The sequence below is a fragment of the Stegostoma tigrinum genome, chromosome 15 (genome assembly GCF_030684315.1).
Source record: "Stegostoma tigrinum isolate sSteTig4 chromosome 15, sSteTig4.hap1, whole genome shotgun sequence".
NCBI classification, from domain to species: Eukaryota; Metazoa; Chordata; class Chondrichthyes; order Orectolobiformes; family Stegostomatidae; genus Stegostoma; species Stegostoma tigrinum.
The window spans coordinates 61,663,906-61,676,514 of NC_081368.1; the positions used below are offsets into that span (position 1 = coordinate 61,663,906).

The following is a 12,609-nucleotide window of genomic DNA, read 5'->3' on the forward strand; positions in this document are numbered from 1 at the left end:
TGAAGACCAACAAGATTTATACAATAAATGGCCATCTTTCTGGAATGCTCGTGTCCCAGGAATGCTTCTTATCTAACATTGTTTTTTGTACTTTAACTGAACAAAAGAGCCAAATATAACATTCTCGCTAAGGGAGTCAGTCAAATAAGTGAGATGGTGGTCCCTTCCATCCAGATTCTTAGCAGTCAGATGTACAATGGAAACAATGCTGGCTCGCAGCCTTGGGAGTTAGCAACAGGAAAATGGAAACTCTGATGAAGAAATCTTAGAAAGTCAAGGGAAGTAAGATACCTATAATTTAGCTAATGTTTTATGAAAAACACATATCCCAAAAGCTCCATAAACATGAAACCGCTTGTTTAAAAATGGAAATGTGCCAAATCTACTTCCAACGTAATCCAGGTCCATACAAAATGATGCCTGAGTTTTCTGTTCAAGAGATTGAATGACACATTTTGTTTGATGAATATTTATGCTGAATGGTACAGAATTTGCGATACAGATAGAGATATGGACTTGATCTAATCATCTATGTTTGAAGCCATGAGCACATCCAGTCCGTAAGTTAATGTTCAAAGAGCCTCCTCCCACTCTGTTTCACCTCATTCTATCACCATATCTTTCTACTTTTTTTCTGCCTTGTATCTAGATAGAGCGTCTCATTAAATGGGTCATGTTATTGGCCTCAGTTGCATAAGTGGTTGCAATTTCCATGTTCTACCCAACTTGAAAAAATTCATTTCTCCTGGAACCTATCTTCTACTTCTGTCCCCAGGTTTTGGGCTTCCCTGCTGGTGGAAATATCTTAGTGTTTTTATGTGCCTATTTCATCTCCATCTTTGTAGCATTGGACCAAGACGGTCCAGCAGTGCCCCTCTGTCCTCCAAGCTTCAAAAACACTACCCAACTGAATTTTATCATTTTGGCTAAGTCCAAGTTGGGTTGAATTTTGTTTAGAGGGATTTCCGTTGCAAAGCCTCATGAGGTTTTTTTCCACTGTGTGTCATCAAACTCAACCTATTAGTCAGCTACCCTGAACCTATGGTGCTTGTCACGTCCAATACCTCATCAAAGCCATGTGCCATTCCCGAAACAGCTGACCACTCAGCAGATATTCACTGAACGACTGGTATCCTTCCCACCTTGAAAGATCACTGTTCACTTAGTCAAGAGCTGTGAAACTAGCGCTTCCCATCACTGGCAACATAATAGCACAAAGCAACAAAGTCACATTGCAAGTGAGCGGCAATTCCTAATGTAAGCTTTTATTTACGGACAGTAATACAAACAAACAAAACTAATACAGGCTAAAGTTCATCCTGACAATGCAAACCAGATTTCAGCACCATTAGCACAAATATTTCACAGTATACAACTGCCTGCTGCTTTCAGCTCCTGTCTGTTGGAAGCAGGTATTAATGAGGTTATGCCTTGCTTATAACACCTGGCACAGCTGAGCTTTCTTAGTGAAAGGACAACACCCTGCTTTCCAATGTCCTCATCCTCTTCCTTGGAAGACTGCTCATGTTCTCCCGGGATTCAGCACATCACCTCGTTACCTACTCCAATTATGCAGAGTATGGCAGGCCATGGCGATGCAGTACAGCCTATACAAGAGGCCCCCACACAAGTCCAAGCTGTGGACCTGCATCTTCAGCTGCCGTGTCTCCTGCTCCACCATGGCATTGATACAGTCAGGGGTAGCATGAAACTTAGGCACCACATCAATTGGGGGCTTGTGCAATGGTGCCATGAGTCATGGTCATGGTGGGTAGCCATTGACGCCCCACCACCCTCCCCCCACTCTTGTCAGGCATCAGGTATATGAGAGTACTTCAGTGCGTTGGAGTAATAGCAGCTGCCAGGGTAGTGGGCACACACTATCAGGAAGTGCTAACGGTGATTTCCAATCACCTGAATATTGATAGAACAGATGCCCTTTCTGTTGATGGATTTCACAGTGTTGACATATGGATCTCCTAAGTGTGCACAGTTAATGCCACAATTCTGTCTGTGTTCCAAAGAATACAGAGTCTGCAGGGAGTCTGCAGCTCAATCATCCCCAGCAAATGGAATCAAGGCTGGGCCATATATCCTGAGAGGGCCTGAAGCTGTAGCCTGTCCCTGAGCTAGGTATTCCTCATTCTCTGTGACAGCACGTTGCTGCTCCCAGGCTTGCTGTTAGCCCTCATCCTCCTGCATCTACCCTCACCTTCTTAGGAAGGACAATGACAAAATTCTCAGCAACAGCTGCCGGGACACTTGCTGGAAATTACCAACATCAGCATCAGAAGTGGTGAAAGGGGTTCTTAAATTTTAGAGCACCTTTCTCTGGCAGATGAGTTGGTGAGCACATTCCTCAATGTAGCAAGATAAGCTGCTGCCTTAAATGCAGGGACATGTCTCCATGATCTATCCACATTCAGCATCAGCACAAGCAGCAACTTGGTGAAGTTGCAGCACCAACTGAGTGACCAATGTCAATAAGAAGGGAGTGTTTGCTGCATTCCAACACCCCACCTACCCCAGAACCACATCAAACATGCATCTTTTCACTGCATTCAATACAGACCTTTGTTATACTCACACCATAAATGACAAACCCTTGGAATTGCGTGACAGTGATTCCGCTCCAAAAAAATTGGCCTTTTGTAATGTCATTGCTGTTCATTTCAACAACATTGAAGATTTCAATATTCAACTTACAAGCACGGATGGTATGTCATAAATCACCTTTGACTAGTATCTGACTTCTCAGCGCCTTCGCTCTGCATGTATAGCAAAGGGGTGATGAGAGATTGCAAATTAGATATAGCTGGACTTTGCAATAGCCGCTTCAGGTATTTGTTCCTCCAATATCCAATTGTCCAGCAGATGCGGATCCCATACTTTCACCCATCAAACTGACACTGGTTCCATGGCCACCGTTGAAATACTTTTTGTTTCTAGACTTTTTAAAAAAGATTTCAGTATGTAGTCTCCAATGGTGGGTTTCACATCTCCAGATCATTAACCTACAACTAGTCCGGTGATATTACCACTATGCCAGTGTCTTCCATTCATGATATCAACTCTGCTCATCCGAACTCACACTTCATGCGCCCTCCAAGATATTAGCACTCGTTGAATTCTGGCATCTTGTGCATTGCTAATTGTAACTGCTGCACCATTGGTTACTGCTCCTCCTGTTACTTTGGGCCCAAGCTCTGGCTCACAATCCTCACATCTTCTCTCGGTCTCTTTCAGACGCTCTACAAATTGAGCTTTTATCAAGCTCGGGGCATTTAACCTAATATCTGCTTGTGATAATGGGAACTGCAGATGCTGAAGAATCCAAGATAATAAAATGTGAAGCTGGATGAACACAGCAGGCCCAGCAGTGCTCCTGAGATGCTGCTGGGCCTGCTGTGTTCATCCAGCCTCACATTTTATTATCTAATATCTGCTTGTGCGGCTTGTGGTCATGCATTATTGGGCTAATGCTCCTATGTGGCACTCTGGGATAGTTCGATCATGTTGACGGGGCTATAGAAACATAAAGCATGGAGTTCTAAAGAAGCCTGTTCTATGCTGTCCATGGACTTCCAACCTCACACAAGTTCAATGCTGAAGAAACAATCCTGTTCACTCCTCTGTCATGTGGATCAAGGGAGCACACAGCAGATGAGCTCCATGGAAGATGGGGAGGTTTGTCTTCCCCAATTCCTCTAGAGAACGTGAATACTTCCATCATAGGGGCGGCAGGACAAGAATCAACGGTATCTGCTGTCACTCACAATATTACAGAAGGCAGGAAACCCATATCAACCTTTTCTGATGAAGGGTCTAGACCTGAAACTTCAGCTTTTGTGCTCCTAAGATGCTGCTTGGCCTGCTGTGTTCATCCAGCTCCACACTTTGTTATCTTGGATTCTCCAGCATCTGCAGTTCCCATTATCTCTGATCTCAACTTTCTCTGTTCCTAGCGTAAATTCATCCTGCTATCACTTTGAGAATGCTGCAAATACAGACCGCTTGATTTCTAACCTGAGCAACCCACAAAGCAACCACAGTTCAGAAGTAAAATGTGCCTCCCGTCAAGCCAAAGCCAACACAAGACAAAGTAAGAGGAAAACAACTCAGAAATATGAAGAGGCCCCATTATTTGTCCAGTCACTTGCTCACCAGCACTGAGACTGACAGTCACCAGCTCAGACACACACACAGACACCAGGTCAGTCACACAGACACCAGCTCAGACACAGTCACAGACACCAGCTCAGACAGACACAAAGACATCAGCTTAGGCAAACAGACACCAGCTCAGACACACGCACAGTCACCAGCTCATACACACACACAGACACCAGCTCAGACACACAGACACTAGCTCAGACACACAGGCACTAGCTCAGACACACAGACACCAGCTCAGACACACAGACACCAGCTCAGACACACACACAGACACCAGCTCAGACACACACACAGGCACCAGCTCAGACACACAGACACTAGCTCAGACACATACACAGACACCAGCTCAGGCACATACACAGACACCAGTTTAGGACCACACACAGACACCTGCTCAGTCACACACACAGACACCAGTTTAGAGACACATACAGACACCTGCTCAGTCACACACACAGACACCAGTTTAGAGACACACACAGACACCAGCTCAGGCACATACACAAACACCAGTCCAGACTCACACAATGCCACCAGCTCAAACGAACCCACAGACAGCAGCACAGACACACAGACACTAGCTCGGACACACACACAGACAGCAGCTCAGACTCACACACAGACAGCAGCTCAGACTCACACACAGACAGCAGCTCAGACTCTGACACAGACACAAGCTCAGACACACAGACACCAGCTCATATGGACGCACATTCACCAGCTCAGACACACATGCAGTCACCAGTTCACACACACAGACACCAGCTCAGAAACACACGACAGACACCAGCTCAGAAACACACACAGACTCCAGCTCACACACACAGGCACCAACTCAGACACAACACAGACACCAGATCGGACACACACACAAACACCACCTCAGACACACACACACTGCCACCAGCTCAAACAAACCCACAGTCACCAGCTCAGACACACAGTCACCAGCTCAGACACATACACTGACACCACCTCAGACACACTGATATCAGCTCAGTCACACACACAGACTCCAGCTCACACACACAGACACCAACTCAGACACACCACAGACACCAGCTCAGACTCACACACAGACACCAGATCAGATATGCATACAAGAGCTAAGACACTGCTATAGTACTAACCTGGCGTTTAATAGATTAACGTGCCACATATGGTGAAATTCCCAGTCATTTATTGCTTTATCAAGCCAAAGTTGCAGGATGTTGTCTCTATGTTGCTTGTTCAAAATATGCCATAAGTCTTGTCAAGCATGAATTTCTTTTCCAAGTCCAAGTCAACATCTGTTGATTATACATGTCAGTTACACATTTATTCCGTGTTTTTTTTCCTGAAAAGGCACCTTGGATTGAATTCAGTGCAGTATATTAATTATTACCAACACAGGGCATGGATTTTACCTTGACTTCTTCTTCCACAAGTTTAAACTGAGAGAGTTCACAAGGCCATCGGGTTTCTGTCATTTTGTTATTAGGTTTCAACAGTTGTTGACTTACCAGTGTGGAATTTTACAATACGCTACACGTTATATCCATTTCTGCAGTGATGTCAGTGATTCACTTTGTGTCTCTGAACTGTTCTTTCAGAATCCCCACTCAGAATCTCATCTGTTTCTACATAACACTTCAGTGAGGGAAAGAAGTGTAAAGGCATTTTGATGCCCCGAAGAGAGACCTGCTGACTTATTTGCGCTAACTGCTAGGTTTTAGCTGCATCATCAGCTGGTCCCGTTCTGACATCCATCGGCTTGGCAAATCTGGCTGCTAGTCTCTACCTGCCTCTTCCAGTCCACTGTTGCTGTTCTTTGGTGCTTAGGGCGGTTAGGAACTGAGAAGGTTATCTTACGTCATGTAATCCCCAACCATCAGAGTGTAGGCAGTTGTCTCCAGGAAGAGCTCTGTTGGCTGGCTTTGTAATGAAGAGTAACACCAACAGAATGGGTTCAATTCTTGCACTGGCTGAAGTTACTATGGAGGATTCTCCTTCTAAACCTCTCCTCCTTGCCAGAGGTTTGGTGACCCTCAGGTTAAACCATCACGAGTCATCTCTCTCTGATGAGGGAACAGCCCTATGGTCTGATAAGACTGTGGTGATTTTACCTTTGATTGGTTCTCCCATAGGTACATGAAGAGGAAAGGTTTTGAGGGATACAGGCCAAATGCAGGTAAATGGGACCAGGGGTTCGTTTAGAAACATGGCTGCCACGAATGAGTTGGACGAAAGGGCCTGTTTCCATGCTGCATGGCTTTATGACTCTAATCTATCTATCTCAGCCTTAAAAATATATTATACCTCTGCCCTGCAGTTCTTCATCACGAAGAGTTCCAAAGACTCACGATCTTCTGAGAGGAGAAATTCCTCCTCATCTTAAGCTTGAATTGGTGTTCCTACATTCTGAGACTATGCTCTCTGGTCCTAGATTCTCCCACGGGGGGAAACATTCACGCAGTCAAGCATCTTAAGAGCCCTATTTGTTTCAAAGAGATCACCTCTCATTCTTCTAAATTCAGATGAGTAAAGTCCCAACCAGCTTAACCTTTGCTCAGAAGGCATTTCCTCCATTTCAGGGATCATCTAGTGAACCTTCTCTGAATTGCCTTCAATTAAATAATAAATCAGGGGACCAAAATCCATAGCTAAAACCAGAAACATAATACTGAACCTATCTTCTAAATCAGACATTCAGTGGGGAACCTTCCTCATGTGATATCTTACACTAATACCAGTTAGAAGGATTTGCGGCAGTGAATTGGCCCAAAACATTCCAGGTGGTTCAGCTAGTTGGCCATGATAATGTAAGATGGTAGCTGCAGCAGAGAATGCTGTCACATATAAGGTGATGAATAAAAATGTGAATTTTGACCATACAATGCCAGCCTGAACACATGTTCAGTCATGCAAAAATAAAATCCATTCAAGGAGCAAATAGCATTGTAAAGTCCAAAAACAAAACTTACTGTACACGTTGCAGCTGTGCAGGACATTGGTTGGGCCACTTTTGGAAGACTCAGGGTAGAGGAGTACAAAGCTAGAGGGTATAGGTTTAAGGAGAGAGGGAAAAGATTTAAAAGGGGCCTAAGAGGCAGCTTTTTCATGTCAAGGGTGATGCGTGTCATGAGCTGCCAGAGGAAGTGGTGGAGGCTGGTACAATTACAACATTTAAAAGGCATTTGGATGAGTATATGAATAGGGACGGTTTAGAGGGATACGGGCCAAATGCTGGCAAATGTGACAGGATTAATTTAGAATATCTGGTTGGCGTGGACTAGTTGGACTAAAGGGTCTGTTTCCATGCTGTACTTCTCATTGACTCTAAGACTCTATCTTTCATTTTCAGCAGCTCAAAAATACGCAGAGCCTGTCAGCTTCTGCGAATGCAGTTTCAACAGTACAAGGAGCACCGTCCAGCAGTAAGAAAGGCTGCAAGAGTCATAAGCAGCATTAAGCCTGAGTGGGAAAGCTCAAATCAACTGGAAACAATGAAAAAAAGCTTGCAAAGATCAAGGAAAGTCTCATAAAAATTGCAAGAGTTTAAAATTCAAGTCATAATTCCAGGATACAGCTGTCAATATTGGGCAACTGAAAAGGTGAAACATTTTATATTTATGGAGAAATTCTGGGCTGAGAGACCGAAAGTACTAATCTAAATGCTATATTAAGGAAACAAGCGACACCACAGTTTAGAAAAATATTGAGAAAAGCTGTAAGAAAAGATCTGTGTGAAAAAAACGAATGTACAAAGAAAATTGCATGAATAGCTCAAAGACGAAGTAAAATGGTGTAATAAAACAGGTTTTTCTCCATATTGTAACACTGTTAAATATAGCATTTCTTCAAGTTAAAGACAATAAAGCGAATTCAATTCAATTTAATTTCAATGGTCTTTAAACACTTGAAAATTATTTTTACAAGCACACAAGGATAAGTATAGAACATTCAGTTTTTCAACTTTAATTAAAAGTAATTAAACAAGAAATTTTGAAAAGGAAATATGGAAACAGAAATAAAATATATTCAATGACAGCAATAAAGCTTATTTATGTCAAAGCAATTCATTTTCATTATCAACTAACCCACATAAAATAACTGCAAAAGTTTAAAAAACTGCTGTAGAAAATTCAATATTTAATATAAGATAACAAAGCGTGGAGCTGGATGAACACAGCAGGCCAAGCAGCAACTTAGGAGCACAAAAGCTGACGTTTCGGGCCTAGATCCCTCATCAGTTCTTGTAATTTTAAATTTAAAACATTGGACAGCAAAAGCAGTTACATCTATAAAAGAATTAAATAAATTTCTGCAACAGCTTTCAAATAAAACAGTTAAATAAAAGAAACAATAGTAGTTGAAATCTGAGACAATCAACATCTAAGCTAATTTAAAAGCACAAATGATTTATGCAGGAAATTAAATTGCACTTTACAAAAGAAATAATTGCCTAAGGGTTATAGAAAAAGCCCAGAGAAGAATAAGTGAGCACATTTCTTTCCTTTGTGGATCCATTTGAAGGTCATATTTTTAAAAAGCAGGATCTAACAGAACAGACAGAAGTCTTTGATCATATTGTGAAAGCACTTGAAAATGACTTTAAATCAAGTACTAATTGTAGAATGGAATGAGTAAGATTTCATAGAAGGATTTGATTTGATTTGATTTGATTTATTATTGTCAAATGTACCTAAGTACAGTGAAAAGCTTTTTTTATTTTGTGAGCAGTACAGGCAGATCATGGCAAACAAGGGCGTACAGATCAAAGGGTTCTTAGACAGAGTGAGGCATACAAAGTTACAACTGCACAGGAGGTGCACAAAAGCAAGGTCACGATTAGATTTTAAATTTGAGAGGTCCATTCGGCACAGCAGGGGAAAAAGCTGCTCTTGAACTTGTTGGTGCTTGTTTTCAACCTTTGTATCTTCTGCCTGATAGAAAAGGTTGGAAGAGAGTATTACAATTATCTAGAGAATCTGTTGATGTCTATATGATCTTCACACATTGTCAGAATTTTATGAATATGTTGATTTACAACAAAAACTGTTAATGACAAAATTGTAACTGGATTTTCTGATACATCTCTTTCAGATTTCATACGATCAATAAATGATCTCTCTGGACAATCTATCCAGTTAGGGGCAGGTACTGAAAATTCAGACAACATGAGACTGATTAGAATGGAAAACCAAACTAGTTCAAGAAGATCATCAGGCTTGGTCAACCTTTTAAAGGTATGAAAACACCAAAACATCACATCATAGACCAATGTAAATAACATTGTTAAATCCTTTAATGTTGGAGATTATTATTCTAGATATGGATTTTAAAAAAAGCACACAAACAGAAACGATGACCAGCTTTATTACACCAATGCAACTTTTGTAAGAAAGTGGAACATTTCCAGAGAATGTTAAATAGAACCATGCAGTCATATAACTTGTAATGCTTGTTTGCACAAAGAGCTTAACACCTTACAGCAATCATCTTTGGAAGATAATCCAGAATGCCAGAATATATCTCCAATAGAACACATACAATTATATGATAATATGGCACCTTTGAAAGATATGAATCAAAATTCATTCAGGGTAATAGATGGCTCATCTGAACCAGACATGACACAGACCAGGCAGGGTAATGGTCATTCAACTCATTTCAACCTGACACCAGAGCAAATAGTTATTTATCCAAAAAACAGCTAGTAGAAATGAAAATGGTTGTAACAGGCTGGCTTAATACTACATAGGTTAGATGGAACAACTCCCAAAATTACAGTGAATTTAACAGCACATTTGGGGCTTAAAAATTAACGTTATTCAGAAAAGGTACACCTTATCCACTATCAGAAAGCTCAATGTTGAGCAAGAAAACTTGTTTTTCTCTGATTGTGCCAATTGCAAGAGCTCACCAACCAAGGAAAGAGTCCTTTTGAACAAGGATACTCTGAACTTGTCACTGGTTTTGGGAAACATAACCCAGAATAGAGCATCATGTTGGGAAAAGATGCTAAACCATTATGTCTGCATACAGTGGAAGATTCCTCATCCTTTGAAGGAATTAATGATTTTGAATGTTTTTTTATTATTGTCATGTGTATTTTACAGTGAGAAAAGCGGTAAAATACAGTAAAAAGCTTTTCCATTAACACGGCGACTTGGCACCATATTGAGTAGTTTTAAGAATAAGCAAAAAAGAGAAAGATATAGCTTAAAGAGAGTCCATCAGTCCTGAGCCAGCTCAACATCAATGATGCCTGCGTCGCCATCCCTCCTCCACCACCTTGCTGCTGTCTATACTGGACCCAAGCAACATTGAAGTTGGCACTCTTCAGGTGCCATCTTTCGCTGCTTGGCCAATTCCTCTCCACCACCACTCTACAGCCAGCTGTGCCAGATGGACCCATATCAGAGTTGCATTTCTTACTGCTGGAGCCCACTGTGCTAATGTTGATGTGATGCCTTTTTGTCACCATTCCATTGCCGCCAGCACTGGATCCAATGAACAACAAAGTCTCCAATCCTCAGGCGCCATCTTTCTGTGCTGGGCCTACCTCACTGACATTGCCTCCACTGACGTAGCAGCTGCTGATTCCGATGCCAGGTTCTTGTGCTCGCTCTGGGACAGGGAGCGGGAACTCACTTGCCAACGCCACGTAATCTGAGCTGGGCCCACTGGAGTCTGCACTGGGGCTCCTCGCCATTGCCACTGTCTCAACTTAGGACAACATGCAAGGATAAAGAAAAGAAAAGCAGATGAGCCCCAGCTCAGGAGCCCCACTCTGCCACCATCTGGATGACCAGCAAACCACATTTTCAGGAGATGAACCAACGTAGTCATTGTCTCACAGGTGATTTGGGCCATCTCAAATATTAACTCTGCATTCTCCCCACAGATGTTGTCACACCTGGTGAGTTTCTGCAGCAATTTCTACTTTTTTTTGTTTCAGATCTTCAGGATATGTCATTTTGTTTTCTTGTTTTATAAAAAAATTGCTGACTGGTTAACCGTTCTCTGAAAACATTGCAAATCATGCAGGGACTTTACAGCATGAAGATATTTAAGTGACCTTGTTTACTTGAGTTAATGCCATCCTTGTTGATGATATGTGCTGGAAATCAGATAGTCCTCAACAAACACATATATTTTGCTCAGGGTAATCCTGCTGTCTGCAGTCTTTTCAAAATTGTATGTACTCTCTGGTTATGAATTTCAGTCAGTTCTTCATGGATTGGGACATTGTTCATAGGCACTATGGACCATTATCACTGTTCAGTCCTTGCAGGATGCTGTCTATCATATTCTGAACATTCTCTGGAGCTGAGGCAATTCCAAATGCTATGCTGTTGAAATAATTTACCCAAAGGGCACAATGAAAGTGGTTCCCCGTTTGGAATTCTCACCTAACTGAGCCTTTCGGGATCCACTTAAGCTTAAATGAAGAGCTTACTGTTAGAGAACTGGGAGCTTTCATCCATAGTCATCATGGGGTAGATTTCTCTATCTAGTGTCTGACTGAGATGTGTAACATCAAAACATATTCTCCAGAGAATGTTCAGAATATGATAGACAGCATCCTGCAAGGACTGAACAGTGATAATGGTCCATAGTGCCTATGAACAATGTCCCATTCCATGAAGAACTGACTGAAATTCATGACCAGAGAGTACATACAGTTTTGAAAAGACTGCAGACAGCAGGATTACCCTGAGCAAAATATATGTGTTTGTTGAGGACTATCTGATTTCCAGCACATATCATCAACAAGGATGGCATTAACTCAAGTAAACAAGGTCACTTAAATATCTTCACGCTGTAAAGTCCCTGCATGATTTGCAATGTTTTCAGAGAATGGTTAACCAGTCAGCAATTTTTTTATAAAACAAGAAAACAAAACGACATGTCCTGAAGATCTGAAACAAAAAAAAGTAGAAATTGCTGCAGAAACTCACCAGGTGTGACAACATCTGTGGGGAGAAAGCAGAGTTAATATTTGAGTCTAGTGACTCTTCATCAGACATTTTCACATCAGACATCAGTGAAATGTTTACTTCACTTGGCACCTATTACTGAATCCTTGGGATACTTTAATTGTTTCAAGCATGGTGTAGACACACATCAAGAAAAAAGCCTTTCAGAAGATCAATGTCGTTTTGACCTTCACACAGTCTTTACTCTGACTTTTATTTCTGTGGATACCTCAGCAAGAGCTATTGGAGCAGTTCTCTTCGAAGAGCAGCTGGAGTACTAACACATGCAGAAATATGACATGCAGTCATTGAACAGGAAACTGTCTGAGTTATGTGTACCTGGAAGAGATTTTCAGATTACATAATAGACCTGACACTTCTTCTAGAAACTGGTCATAAACTGCTAACGTCACTGTTGAGTGGAGTTGGCAAAAATACTTCTGCAGATACAAGTTTGTCTTCATCTCAT

General features: G+C 41.8%; 1 protein-coding gene across 2 annotated transcripts in view; it reads right to left on the reverse strand.

Annotated features, from left to right (window-relative positions):
* The window catches only part of clic2 (chloride intracellular channel 2), a 35,875-nt gene extending 30,373 nt beyond the window's left edge, over nucleotides 1-5,502 (reverse strand). Inside the window, exon 1 of one of the 2 annotated variants that reach the window (XM_048544955.2) lies at nucleotides 5,307-5,502. The gene's annotated coding sequence lies outside the window, so the exon portion shown is untranslated. The remainder of the gene's footprint in view (nucleotides 1-5,306) is intronic. The other variant, XM_048544957.2, reaches the window with a different exon arrangement.
* Between the last annotated feature and the right edge of the window lie 7,107 nt (nucleotides 5,503-12,609).